Consider the following 14718-nt stretch of genomic DNA (forward strand, 5'->3'; position numbering starts at 1 on the left):
AGATGTTCCAAAGGATTGTATGCATGACTGAGGAAAGAAGTGTCTGTCAAATGAGAATGAACTAGAAGGGCTTGGAATGTTTAGCAAGAAGCGTTTTATTGTCTAAGAGAAACTCCTTTAGCTATTTATGAGAAAAAGCAGTGCTTCTTAACTACAAATGGGCATAAATAGCCATGCTACACGTACACTGGTAAGAGAAGGATCATAATTAGAGCCTTCCACTGGGGTTCAGCACCTACCAGCTTTTAAGACTTGAATTCGGTAGGAGGTGGTGTACAAAGGTGTTGTACAAAGTGGTACCTGGTATCTCAGGAGATGGAATTGAAAGGACCAACCTTTTCCTCCAGTCTTAACACTCTAGTGCTTGAATTTTAGACCAGTTGCTCACCAAAAATCCAATCCTTACGAAAATACAAATGGAGGACAGTGGTGTAATGAATATTTAATTAGATTAACTGAATATTTACCATACCATTGCCCTCTATTTGTGTCTTCCAATGACTGGATATGTCTTTTTGGCTGGACAAGGACTTCTTTTTAATCTGTTTTAAGAGGAAATTTGGCTCAGAACTTTAGAGGCCTGCAAGTCTGGAGAGGCAGTTGCCACATAGTGGGGGTCCATCAGTAGAAAATGCAACATTACTTCTTGAACAAATAGGTCATATGAAGCTTCATGTGGGGCACTAATTTCACAGTATCACTAAAAACATACTAAAGGAATGTAAGAAACTAAGAATAGAGAAGCCAGAACAAGCCAGAAGTATCAAAGAGGAGAATAAATAAGCAGCTTAAGTAATTGCATGATGCAACACTATAGTAATTAAACAGAAATATTACAATGGAAGATGATAAAATGTTTTATAGCTCAGAAATCTAATAGCTTCTTTCTTTTAATACTTTTACCTGAAGATGCTTTGTTTCAGAGAGGTTCTAGCAAGACTGATAACTGTAAAGGCTGTTGTATTGCAGCAGTATAAACCCCAGAAAATAAGTCAGCAATATTGACATTTGGCAGAGTTCCCATTGTGGGTGGGTTTATGTGCTAGAATTCTTGAATGAAGGACTAAAAAGAACTGAAAGTCTTTGATGAAAATACAATGTCAAGATTGCTCCTAGTGGATGTATGGCAGGAAGATAACTATAGTGTTGTGGTTGCAGGACCAATTGCCCATAGAACAGGAATACTGATTGGGTTGTGCCTTCCTGTCTTTCGAAACCTGTTTCTGGCTCTTTCTGCATTCATTTTGTTCTCCCCAGTGCTTGTCCCTCTTTCCTCACCTTCTCCTGAGATCTAGTTCCTAATCCTAGAAATATTTTCAGATTGTACTCTGATTTAAAATATATCAACCCCTGAGAGAGGGACCAGACTCAGTCTTTTGCGTCCTTTCAAGGACACAGAACCAGGCTGCCTTTTTTGATCTCATGAACCTTGACTTTGTTGGCTGGAGACTGAGCCTGTTTCCACAGAAATGCCTCCCCAGCCACTGTAGTAATGGTTTTGGGGGATATGGCTGCCGCCTTAGTGGACTGGACTTGAAAGCCTCTAAACTTTGTGCCTTCTGCCACTGTTCTGTATGATAAAGAAACCCAGGAGGAACACCGGTGCTGCTGCGGGGTATTATTTTAACTTTTTCCTAGCCATGTGGCCAGTAGTAGTTTGTATTTCAAATGCTGAATCCTGATATCTGTCTCCAAACAGGAGAGCTTAAAAAGAGTGTCAAATGAGAAGAATCATAATGAGATACTGCAAATCTATCTGGTTGTGGAGGACAATGTTTTGGTTAGTACAAGGAGTGAGGATTGATTTCAGTGGGTACATTTGATATCATCATCACTGCTTATCACTCAGTCTAACATGTCCTGCTGTGGTTTCTCTGTTCAAGGATGGAAGAAATACTCTGAGCTCAGCTGAGTTCTTAAAAGCTAGAAGTGCAGTGTCATTTGAGCTATACCGGAGCTAACAGATGTATCTCTGTAAGGTTGGCAGATATGACCTGGGGGAGATCTGTGCCCTTCTGGAAGAGCAGCTGAGGACCAGGCAGGATATCCTGCCCTCTGCATCACAGAACCATTGTGTGCTGTTGCAGGAACAGGTATATACAATGTGGGTTTCCTTGAGTGCCAAAGAATGAGTTTGCTACATATATGATCCATGCAAAATGCATAAGGTAAATCTGCATTAATAATACAGTACTAACTAGGATACAGTCCGGCTTTTAAAAGAATATTGTATTAGGTCAACCACTGACATATTCAGTAAGAACTCTTGTGCTCCAGGAAAGAAATATTGAACTCTTACTAAATTCAAAACATAAATATTTTGTGTTGCTGAGGTTTTAAGAATTCTGAAGATAAGTTTGAAAAGAGATTTGCTTAATGTATACTTCAAAAAAGCCAAGCATTTCTCTCCCTTCAGCACCCATTACAAATAATAAATTATACATATGTATCTTCTTCCTTGAGAATATTCAATTATCCTTTACTGAAGTGCTTTAAACCTTGCAGTGGCCATTTCAGCCCAGATATTGCTGACATTTTAGGAACCAATTAAGATACTTGCCAAAAATCATGAAGCCCTTGGTGCAATAGTGGAGACAACCAAGGTCTCTTGACTTCTTGCTTTTATGGCAAGCTGCTGCTGTCACCACCTCGCTTTTGTCTTGCCCCATTATCAAAAACCCTAACTCAGCTCCAGGGGACTTTCCCCCCACCCATCCCCTTCTTGTTACTGCGTGAGAGCTATTGCTTCTCAGGCGTTCCTCTGGGCTTCTGGTCAAAATCTGCTCCACCACATACATTGCATCTCCCCTTTTCTTTGCTTTCCCTTTCAAGTGCTCTCAGATGCTCTTACATGCTGTAAATCAGGGTGAACTTGTTGCACTGGTGAATCTGAACAGAGGTATCTCAGTAGCGCTGAAGCTGGGCATACAGGCCCAGAACCAGGCAGCTGTGACCAGTGGCTTTTTCTCGTCTTCTTAACGACTTGAGCACTGTTTCACCCAGAGGTGTGCCCATCAGCCTGTGCGACACAGGATTGCTATCATGCCATGGTGCCAAATCCTGTTCTAATACTGCATGTGACTTTACAGTTCCTGTATATTCTAAGGTCTGTTTACCACTGCTTCATTCTCTGCTTCTGTTCCCATCCAGACAGTGATCTGAAAGATGCTGATGACTGCTTCCATCTCATCTCCCTCCTGCTTTACTCCTTGCAGCCCCTCCAGCTACTACCTAGAGCTAGTCCTCTTCTCCAGTAGCAATAGCAACAGTGAGTGCTAGAGGCTGTAAGGAACCATAAAGAAGGATGCAGAAGCTGGTGCTCATATCCGTATGTAGGGGGGGAAGTGCACCTGAAGCAAAGAGTTAAGACAGCTGTGCCTTCAACCCTTTCTTAAAGTCTCGCCTGGTTGCAAAAGTTATTATTTCTTGTTCTTCTCTGGGTCCTTCCCTGTAGCGTTGTCTGGTTTTGTTTTTAATTGGTTCCTCACAGCATCTTCTGGCTATTGCTATGTCTGATCCTTTCTGACTGAACCCTTACCCTCTCAGGCTCTGACCTCTGTACAAATACTGTCTCATACAGAAGAATCTAGAATTGTCATTAGGAAATTAGTATAACAGAACTGAATGCAAGATCCTGTGGAAAGGAAAAGTCATTTTCTTCTGCAAAATCTCTAGTTTCCCACTGTCACTCATTCTCTTACAGATTTTGCTCACTCACACCCATATACAAGCATCAGCTCATCTGCCTGATAGTCACTGGTGACCAGGGTCACTTGTATACAATGCAGAAGACAAAGGACACTGGCTATCACAGCTCATATGTTCTCATTCACTGCTGACAGTAGACTGGTCTGAGACTTGCACTTGATTCCCTTTAGGAATGGGTGCTGTTTGGGGTCTTTTGTGTCATTATTTTGTCTCACCCCTTTATCAGTATTAGGTAAAATTCTTTAATTTCACAGTTCTCTTACATTCATCAGCTGTACATTTTAAGGCTCCACTTCTCCATCTTCTCAACACCTTATTTTAGGTCATTTTGTTCCTCTTCATTCACTTGGATTAAAGCCCCATATAGGGTGCTCTACAGCAATTAATGCATGCTTTTCCTGTTAATTCCTATTTTGTATTTTCTTTGTGTGCTTTCACATGTGCACACACATTCATATCATGGATTACAGAACTGACAGATTAGTTACGGTAAAGAACTCAAACTATTGATAAAGTAGTCACAAGCAGTGAGAAAGCAAAATTGTTGCTGGGTGTTTGCATAGAGTTGGCAGACAGTGTTTTGGCATGTTACCAGGTACTACTTGTAAGTGCACAGTTAGAATCCAATTCTCAGTGCTGTTTTGATAACCTTATTAAAGGGAAAACAGGACTGATATTGTAGAAGTACACAAAAGGGCATAAAATGGCTGGAACATAGATTACAAGTCAACAGAGAAAAAAAGAACAAGCTTTTGCATGTCTACTTAGGAGAGCGTTGGGGTCAAGGAGGGTGTGGGCTCCTACTGAGTGCCAGAACCCTGAAGAGAAACACAAATATATAACAAAATCGTTGACAGAGAGTGTGAGTCAGGGTCAAATGCTGTTCCTTGTTCTGCTGAGTAGGAAAATCAATGGGACTTGTTCTGAGTTCAGGTAATATCAGCAGAATCTGCAGTATTAACATTTTGCCCATCATATGTATATGTAGTTATAGGTTAAAAATAGTCCAAGCACAGCACAGTTTGGGCAGATGGATTTTTCCTTTTTAAATAGGATTTGAGGAAAAAATCTTCTAAGCACAGAAATGCCTGCTGAGAATTAGCAAACAAACCAAAATATTTTCCTGCCCTATTTTCACTGCTCAGCCATTCCTGTGCAGACACGTGAAATACAGAAAGCCCTGGAACAGCATACTGGTCTCATAAAAAGATCCTCACAGCCTCAGTGTTTTTTATGGGGCCTGTGCTCCAATCCACTCCTTCCTCCTTTGTGGCTCTCAGCTGCTCTTTAAAATAGTTGAAGGGTTTTCATTTTCTGTCAGTATAATTGGGATTGTGGTATGTGTATCGGAACTGTAGGCAAAGACCTGCAACTGAAAGTGCAGTGGCAAGGGTGGTAAGAGTAGAGGGTTGTTAAGTATTTGGCTATGTTGCTGAGCAAAGTCTTTCCCATTTGTGCTAAAAGCTGGGTAGATTCTGTGATGGAGATTTTCCTCCATCATTTATGGTTGGGGTGAAGTTTCCTCCTTCCCCGATGTAGAGAACTTCAAGTCTGAACAATGGCTAATCCTGAGAATGCTCTGAAAGGCCGCAGAGGTTCACTCCACACCATGTCTGGCTTTTCTGTCATGGCAGATGTATGCTGAATACATCCTGTGCCCTACCTGGGTTTGTTTTGGTGAGCTCTGGAAGCCCAGAGCCACACTTCCATTGTTCCTTTGGAGGGTCATCCATTCTGCAGCAAGGAACTTACATGATATCTCAACAGTTCTGGCTACTCTGGCTTGGAGATGGTACCGTAGTGGTCGCTTGCGCCTCTGGCTGCAGAAAGCATGGGATTTGTGTCCAAGCGCAACAGCCGGAGGTAGAGGTGATGATTTGCCTCACTTCTGTGTTTTAAAAAGCATAGCTCTAGTGATTTAATTTCCTGGCGAATTTGACATTGACTTTTTCCAGCATCGAGAAAACAGCAATTAAGCTGTTAGTTCTAAAATATATCCTTGAAAAGGAAAGTCATCTCTACACTTTTAACTCTGATGAAGTATAATTTGTTCTATTAATCTGAGAAATTGCTGAAATTTAGGGCAGCTCTGTACAGCTCAGTTCAGCAGCATTTTGGGTCTGATTTTTAGGCTGGGAAAAACTGTCCATGATTTTTGTGCTGCTTTAAATATTTAGTCTCAGGAGCAAGTTGTAGCTTGCTGCTGTGTAAGAATGTCACGGTGGTTTTGAACAGACACTTGTAGCTCAGTGCTAAGCTTCCATACAGCTTTGAGAGGAGATGAGCCAGGGAGGAGGAAAGGACAGAACTGGGGCTCTCAGCTGCTGGAAGAAATATAGAGCAACCTGAAAATGGCTCAGCTATAACTAGTGGATAATCCATCCATCTTCACATTACGCATCTTAGACTTCTTGTACCTTGGGCTGTCTGGAGTGGCTGCAGGCAGAATGTCGAATGTATACTCTAATTTCTGTCTAGGGAATAAACACAAAACACTTAAGTCATATTTAAGAAGTCATGGGACTGAAGTTGCACACAGGTCTGTTTTGTTGAGAAAATGCACTTGGTAGTAGCAATCCAGTGTGACATGTTGATGCATGCTTCAGCTGGTGGTGTATATGTTTTGAATATACCAGGAAGCAGAGTGGCAGCAGGTGTGAGATCAGCAGGCCCAGGTTTTCTCGTATTTCATTTTTTCTTTTTCTTTAATTTATTTTTCTAAATTTTTTATTTAGTCAGTGGAAGGTCTGCAACATTTTAGGTGACTTAAAGGTGTGTAAAGGATGGATTGGGCAGGCTTGCAAAAGAAAGTTGCAGTGAAAGAATCTTCAAATAACAACACCATGAGTTAACCATTCAGTACAAGTGGTAATCCTGTTAGTAGTTAGCAGGGCAACTCTGCTGGCGAAAGGAGATCTTCACAGTGTCTTTTTGTGACATTTTGTGGCTCTGAATTGAATATGGTTGTGCAGATACAGGGCTCAATAAACTAAGCATTGACATTAAAGCTTAAAATATGCTTTTATGTCTTGAATTTATAATTTTCTAACTTGATGTACTTTCACAAATTGAGAGAGTTCGTGGAGATGCTATTAGGAATTGCATCAAACCTGGAAAAGTCATTAGGTGAACAGCAGAACAAAAAAGAAAGGGCAAATGAAGGAGCAAAAAGCACTGACCTTCCAAAAGGCAAAATCTGATCTAGCACAAGATGTACAGGTTATAGTTAGAGCATTGACAGTCAATACTTCAAACATGCTCAAAGGCAAACTTAGGTCGTCATTAAAACCGTGTGATAAACAACCTGTGTGATTGCCAGTTCCCTTTCAGATCCAAACTGAGCAGTTTCAGATTTAGGCGGTTAACTCCTAAGAGATACTTCAGAGTAAGTAGGGAGCAGAAATAAAATTATTAGATGTAACTCTCAGTACATGTGTTCAAGAGAGTGAATACACAGTAGTTGGGTACTTGTATAGTCTTTTACAATGCAAACCGGACCTCTTTTGCCTGTTTAAAGAGAAGCACTGGCAAGCTCTAATGAGAATGCTGTCAGTCTTTCTCAGCAGTGAAGAAGGTGACTGTTCCTCATATTACTCCTTTCCTGTACTTTTGATTCCCACTATCTATTTTTATACCTAGATCTCTATTTCTATTGGTTCCATGCCACTGTTGGGTGCTTAGCTTCCTACTTTTATCTGTGTTGTGTAGACAAAAATGAAGGGAAAAGGAGACATCAGCATCCCTAATCAGCATCATTTTGGAACACAGTAAATTTCTTGTATATCCAGAGGACAAATGCAGAAGTCCTAGGATGTTGAGGGGAAAGAAATATGGAAAATCAACATAAAGAAATAAGTGGATGACCAAAACAAAAATGAAAGAGGCAGGAGGACTGACTGGAAATGGAGTAGGAAATAACTGAATGGACTAGAGGTTGAAGATGGAAAGGAAAGAGGAGAATATTCAGTGGAAAAAGACAAGATGGCAAAAAGTATAGAAACCAAAATGGAAAAAAAAAAAAAGTGAGAGGGGAGGCGGGGGGGGGGGGGTGGGTGGAGAATGGGAGAAGAGAGAATAGTATAAACAAAAGATGGAAAGCTGAAGTTAAGCCGTGGCTAGTAAGGGGGGGGGGGGGGGGGGGGGGGGAGGGGAACCTACACACATATGGAACAAATAGTTAAGAAAGAGAATAGATAAGGTGGAAAAGAAGAAAAGGATGGCTTTAAGAGTCAAACTGTGAATTTAGAGCTATTTAGAGCTGGACTGGCAAGTCCAACTTGGATGTCCATTGAGGAGACCTCAGGAGCCATTAATAGTGACTTGGACTGATAGGACCATCCAAGTCTAGTAGAAGATCTTGTTTAATAGGATAAATAAAGCAAACTTTGAGTAACTTTGTGCCAGAATGTACCTATTTTTCAGAAATAAGACTTACTGGCAGGTATATGTATGACATTGGACAAGTCAGAAAATCTTCCAGGAGAACTGGTTTCAAAAGAAAGAGGTGGAAAATAGATCCTTCAGTTTTGAGATCTTCTCATAGGAACTGTTAAATTAACAAATTACTAATATGCCTAAACATGAGGATAATAGTATGAAAAGCTTCACATAAAGGTATGAATAGGGCTCCCCAAAAAACAGGTCAAGGACTACCTGATGAATAGTTAAATTTTGTAGGTTGGTTAGAAAAAAGGTGGTATAAGTAAAATTAAATTACAACCATAGAGCTCAGCATTTATGTATTAAAAATATATATTAAAAATACAGCAAAGAATAAAAGGTGCTATTGCACATGTAATGATACTGGTTGTGCATTTTCTATGACACAGGATCATCTAATTGTGCTACAAAGAGCATGAAATAGCAGGACTCCTGCTGTGAAAATAGTTTAGTATCACTAACACTTATGTATGTGTATAAGTAGTAACACAAAAGTTATAAAACATTGGAACTACTTCTACTGTGAATTATATCCCAAGGTGGTTTAGTGTGAAGTTAATAAAACTTCTTGGAGCACAAAGAGGTTTCTACCATCTCCTCCTCCTTTCCAAGTGAGTACCTCAGGTGTTAGGATACAGAATGACACCTCATATTGCTGTTCTCTTTAACCAAAAATGTCACAAGTTTTTGCTGCCTTTGAATAAGGAGGTAGAAGACATCCTGTGGCTTATGATGAAGACACTTTCAGGAAGGTGAGGAAGGAAGTTTGAACTCCTCAAAGCATAAAGTGAAATTAAGTCTTCAATTTCTGGGTAACTGCTCTGACACATTCATATACAGTTGCAGGAGAGGGACAGCTACCTTGTAACTTTATCCCAGTCCTCAGACTCTACAGAGGGGGATGCAACACGTCTGAATATAAGCATGGGGTAAGGCAGTAGCCAGAGAAACAAATGAAGAGGTTCCAGAGGTATCATCTGAAAGCGGTTGTGAGACTAGCATGTCTCACAACCACTTCATTGGGCTGAAATCTAGTGGCAATGGCACGTGCTGAAGAATCACAGCCTGCAGGATCACAGAGAGACAAAAGACTGTGGCTCTGAAGAGAGACAGTAATGATAAAGGAAAACACACTGACCAAAACCTTCAAGAAAATATTTGGCAGTAGAAGTAGCACTGAGAGGCTTTGTGATGACTTTAGAAAGGTGAAAGTTATTTTGTTGATGTCCAATTTGTTAATGTACTTTCATTTAGAATGGCACACTGTGACATTATGGTCAATAAATAATTGAAAGGATTTTTAAGTCATCAGAAAAATACAGCAGAAGACTAATAGAATGAGTCAGAGAGAGATCTGTCCTTAAATTTTAGACTGGAAGTGAGAAACAAATGTACACTGATGATCAGGAGAAGAAAAGAAATGTATTTTCTATGTATCTTTGTATAGATGGTTTGTGTGAATTCAGATTTGCAACACTCACCATACCCCAACCCACCACCTCTTTTTCTTTACATGCTATTTTCTAGAATAACAGGAAACACAGAACTGCAAAGAAAATGTGACCTAAATACTAACAGGATTTTTTCTGGCTGTTTAGCAGCCTTGGTTCCCATAACAGCAATGTTTTAAATAGTCTGGCTTCGTATGTTTGAGTTACAAAAAGAAAATCTCATCAGTTAGGTTCATACCAATGTGAAAAATGGATTTAGGAAAAGATGTGAAAGAATGGAGCCAATCCAACTGAGCAATTTGGCACGAGACCTATTTATGACAGACAAGTTGCATGTGAAAAGATGACTTGTCAACAAGTAATTCGAGCGTGGAAGACGACTTGAACATAGGAGCAAAGAAGTTGAATGTAGACACAAGAAGTTTGCATGACCTCAGGGAGGCATTTTGCAGTATTTTTAGGAAGAGGGAGAATTGCACATCCTCAGAAAATCCCATACAGAGAGTGCAGACCATACACTGAAAGAGATCTGGTTCAGCAGCTGCAGGACTGTGTTTAAGGGGTTGCTCAGTGGCTCTCTTCTGACTGCAGAGCCCCCCGTCTCATATTTTGGGATCTCTGCCCTCGTATTGCTAAATCAAGACTGGTGGAAGCTTGTCAGGCAGGGAGCTGCTAGCGGGTATGAATCACTTTCACTACTGCCTTTACGTTGCCTTATCATCTCTAGGTCACATCTTCCTGATCAGATAGTACATGAGACATGGCAAGTCACCAGAATCAATCCTGAACATGCTCTTCAGAGAGTGGAGAGGGGGTCATGACTGAAGTAAGTAGGGTGCAAAAGAATGCAGCAATCCCAAGAGTGAAGTGAAAGATGGGTGGGGTTGGAATGAAAAAGTAGTGTAAGCATGACCTGCAATTACCAAGATGTTTTAACTATAGGTCTCATGAGTACCCATGGACTAGAAGATGGTGCTACAGTCCACCATTTCACTGGAAAAAAAACCTGTATATAAGAAACTCCACAAATTTGAGTCATTCCCTTAGAGTTTACGGGTATTGTTTTCCACTGGGGTTGAGGTAATCAGGTCTGTGACTGATGGATGTTCCTTTTCTCTGGACTTGATTTAATTCTAAGTAAGGCAGACAAATTGTAGGCACCACATGCAAGCAGGCACATAGAGAAAATCTAGTTTTTTCTAGAGAATGACACTGCTTACCTGCTTGTTAACAGCTAAACTATATGGATTCTCTAGACTTGTCTCCATATTTTTTTGCACACTTTTATCAGTAGGCAGAAATGGTGTGTGCATTTATATGGTATACCAGCAATCTCGTTATTGCTAAAAACCTACATGCTGATAAGAATACATGCAAAAACCTAGAGCCTGATCCTTGGAGCTGGTGACTTCTTACCAGCTCAGAGAGGTGCTACATTGTGACACTGAGTTGCTGGGTATCATGTTTAAGGGATGTGAGTTACCGAAGGTGAAATTAGTTACAAAGAAGCGAAATGTCTTCATATGTTGAAATACCTTGGAGTTCTTCAGTTAACGCGTTGTATTTTCACTTCTTCCTGTTCTCTAATATGTCTTTCTTCCTCCTTTTGCTGTCCGAGACTCAGAAATAGCCAGAGGAAGGACTCTGCAGTGTTCTGCAATAAAGCAAATTGAACACAGGTTTATTGCTGTTCAAGCAAATTTAGGTGATTCTGGTTACAATGTTATATAAAACCATTCCTTGTACAGTTGTGATTTGAAATGAATGAACTTTTCAAGACCTTAAATACCTACAGAACTATATCTGTGTGTAATTGTATCACTGCCAAGAGAAATATCTGCACAGAAATATTTCTGTGGCACTGCATGAAACTGCTACTAATTCAGGCATATCTATATGTAGAACTGTTTCAAGGAAGACTTGCATAGGAATGTGAGGACTTTTCATACTAAAGTAGTTATGTTACTACAATCTCTAGCATAGACATGTATCAGTTTCATGATATATTCTTAATTTTCTTCTGCAGGACTTGATAAAATCAGTGTATTCTTTGCTACACCAGTATGTTTGTACTCGTATTAAAGGACTCATACTGTTTAATCTAACCAAGCTGATTAAAGTGGTGCAATTTTTATATGTCAGCAAAGCCCAGTAGGCCTGTGTATATGGATGCTCTGTACAGGCAGTATTCAATCTCTTCAGGAGTTATCAGGTTTATCAGCAAATGGATACTTGGGCCTGGTATGTTTTATCAGCTGGTTTTGCAGCAGGGATAGATTCTGATTCTCCTGCTCATATGCATTGATCTGAACCCATTCGGTACCTTTTTATTTAGTGAGCTTTGAAGGTGTTTCAAATTTGATGCTTAGATGAAATTACTGGAAAACAAAACTGGTGAAAGAAGAAAACAAGAAAGCCCTGAAGCCTCAATTCAGTTAAAACTGAAATTATGTTTTTCTGTGTTTCAATTTTTGCCTTTCACTAGAAAAATCAATATTACTACAGCCCAGATCCTGAAGTGTTTTCTCAATGGAAGTTTTTCCCAAATTAAAAATCAAGGCCTGCAGGACTGACTCAGCATTACCGCTGAAGCTGAAGGAAATAACTAAATTATTGTGGCCATGGATGAATTTTATAGAGATTTAAAGGGACTCGGGGAACATTTGCTCAGAACAGAACAAGTTTCAGTATATCACTTACAACCAGTGTAGTCAGCATAAATTGTATAAAGCTAATGTTTTGAGAAAGACTTTTACATTTGTACAGTGTTACTGTAAAAAAGCCAAGCTACAGCATTAATTTGTAAAAGGAAAATCAGAGCACTTATTTATTTGGTTGGTGCTCTAAAACTTACACAAAAGCAAGAAGCTGACAATCCTGGGATTTACGATTCTGAAATTAGGAGACAAGTTTTCTAAGAAGCTGAGTTTTAGAAACATGTTTGATGGGAATGAAAATATTATGGAATATGCTCAAGAATGGCTCAGTTACTTATGTGTGTGTTATCTCTTCAGTTTTACATTTTGTGGTGCTTTGCAAAACTTCGGATGTGCACAGTCTTAGCTGTCCACAGAGAGACAGTGAGGAAGACGAACCTAGGTAGCATGTGAATAGTGAGGTGGGCCAGGATTTGAGTGTTCATCAGCCCTTCCTTACTGGGGGACCCAGCTGGAATGCTCTAGAGCACAGCCTGGACCAGAAGTAACTCATTGGGGTCTAGGAACAGTGGGAAAGATTCCTCACTGGTAATAAAAAACCCTGGATGTGATATTGCTGTCATTCCCACACTGTAAGTAAAATCAACTTGTGGCTAGAAAGGTGTTGCCTACAGAGACAAGCTTTGTTTTCTCACCACCTCTTAGAGTGGGCATTGTCTGTTTCCAGAAGGGTCTCTACCAACACGTGTTGCCAATGTTGCTGTGGTTTTGGCCCTTTATTGGTGTGTTGTGTGTTTGTTAGAGGACTCTCTGGCTGTGCACATGGGAGGTGTGGGGCAGAGATGACCTGTGGACTGTCTGAATGAAACAACTATTTGATTGTCTGGAAAACTGAGGGTGTGCCCCTTCTGGCTTCTGTTTCACATGGTAGCTGCAAGGTTTTTTGACACACAGCTGCATAGTCCATGTATATTAGTGCTGCTATATGTGCTTTTTTATAGCAGGGTAGCTTTTGATGGGTTGGTTGGTTGGTTTGTGAGGCTATCAGGGTGTTTTGTTCTGAATCTGTGAATATTGTGATCTGAAGCCAAAATTTTTAGCTGATTTCTGTAGCTAGCCAAAATTTTTAAGCTGATTTCTTTTAAAAAGTGTTTGGCTCCAGTTTAGATAACTGGATGAAATGGGCAGTTTTCCAGGTGTTCTAGGCACTTGGCATCTCTATCTGTCCTTCTTGGTCTGTGCAGATCTACATTCATCTTAGCTGAAAAGATAAACAGGGTTGGGTGGTTCCACAGCAGTATTTGCAGACACTGGAGTACTGGATGCATTAGAATTGATATGAGGGCAAACATTTAGAATGCAAAAATGGGATGAGGAGTAAATAAACCTATCAGCCAAAACATAAGTGGTGTAATCCTTTTCTTACTGTTGTCTCTTCTGATAATGGTGGCCACTGATAAATGCTGATAGACTGGTAATCATTCTCAGCAGTGCTGAGTGAGGATTAGGGCAGTTTTTCTCTGGAGCTTGTACATCAGGTACGTTATAATAAGAAGTTTGGGGATTTGTAGTGTAAGATTGTGCTCTGAAAAGTCATTCCACATGGTGAGGGGTGCCCAGGCTCACAAAGGGCAATGAAAGAGGTTTTAGCTGAATGTTGGGATCACCTCCTCCATTGATAGACCAGCCCAATCCAGAGAGGATTCACTGGACGTTCCAAAAGACTTTATGGGTTCAGCAAGGAAAAAACCAACAGGGAAAGAAATACTAAGCAGAGGAGCATTTTCTGCACTGGATAAGAGGTACAACATCTTTGCACCCCTGGAAGACTCTGTTCTGTGGTTTGTCTTACTAAATATGTCAGCTTAGTGACTTAGATGTTGTATAAATTAATGAATGCTTAAGTTTATTGTCTTTGCTGGGATTTGTGGCATTGGGGTAAACTCATTGCAGCTGCAGCACCCTCACCTTGCCGCTGAGTTTGTTCAACTGTGTGGCCCTGGTTTTTGCCAATCCTCCATCACAAGGGCAGAGAAGGAAAAAACTGTAACTGGAAAACAGACCATGTTGTATCTTCTCTCCAGCTGCACTTGATCCCCTTGAGCCCATGTATTGCATTGGGTGAGCAACTGAAGCCCACCTTAAATGCTCATAACTCGTGGGTGTGACTTGCAGAATTCTACCAGGCGAGTGGGGCAGGAGGTGGAAGTGGGGCGTGGGGCATGCAGAGGTTGAGCAGAGGGACGGTGCGGCAGCAAGGATGAATCTCCGAGGGAGCAGAGGGGCAGGTCTCCAAGAAAGAGGTCGTCAAACATACTGCAGCAACACACAGACGGCACCAAACCTGGCTGGAGGCCCGTTTTTTTTCGGAGCCCTGCGCTGATTTAACCCTCCCAAGCGGATGTACTTTAGCGCTGCAGCAGCAGGTCCAGAAGTGCAGGCGGTTTGCGGCTCTTCCCCCG

At 40.8% G+C, this 14718-nt stretch overlaps 1 protein-coding gene across 10 annotated transcripts in view; it reads left to right on the forward strand.

Annotated features, from left to right (window-relative positions):
• The window catches only part of LOC115615650 (protocadherin alpha-C2-like), a 151610-nt gene that overhangs the window by 93274 nt on the left and 43618 nt on the right, over positions 1-14718 (forward strand). The gene's annotated exons all lie outside the window — the stretch shown is intronic.

The sequence above is a fragment of the Strigops habroptila genome, chromosome 12, assembly GCF_004027225.2.
Source record: "Strigops habroptila isolate Jane chromosome 12, bStrHab1.2.pri, whole genome shotgun sequence".
NCBI lineage: Eukaryota > Metazoa > Chordata > Aves > Psittaciformes > Psittacidae > Strigops > Strigops habroptila.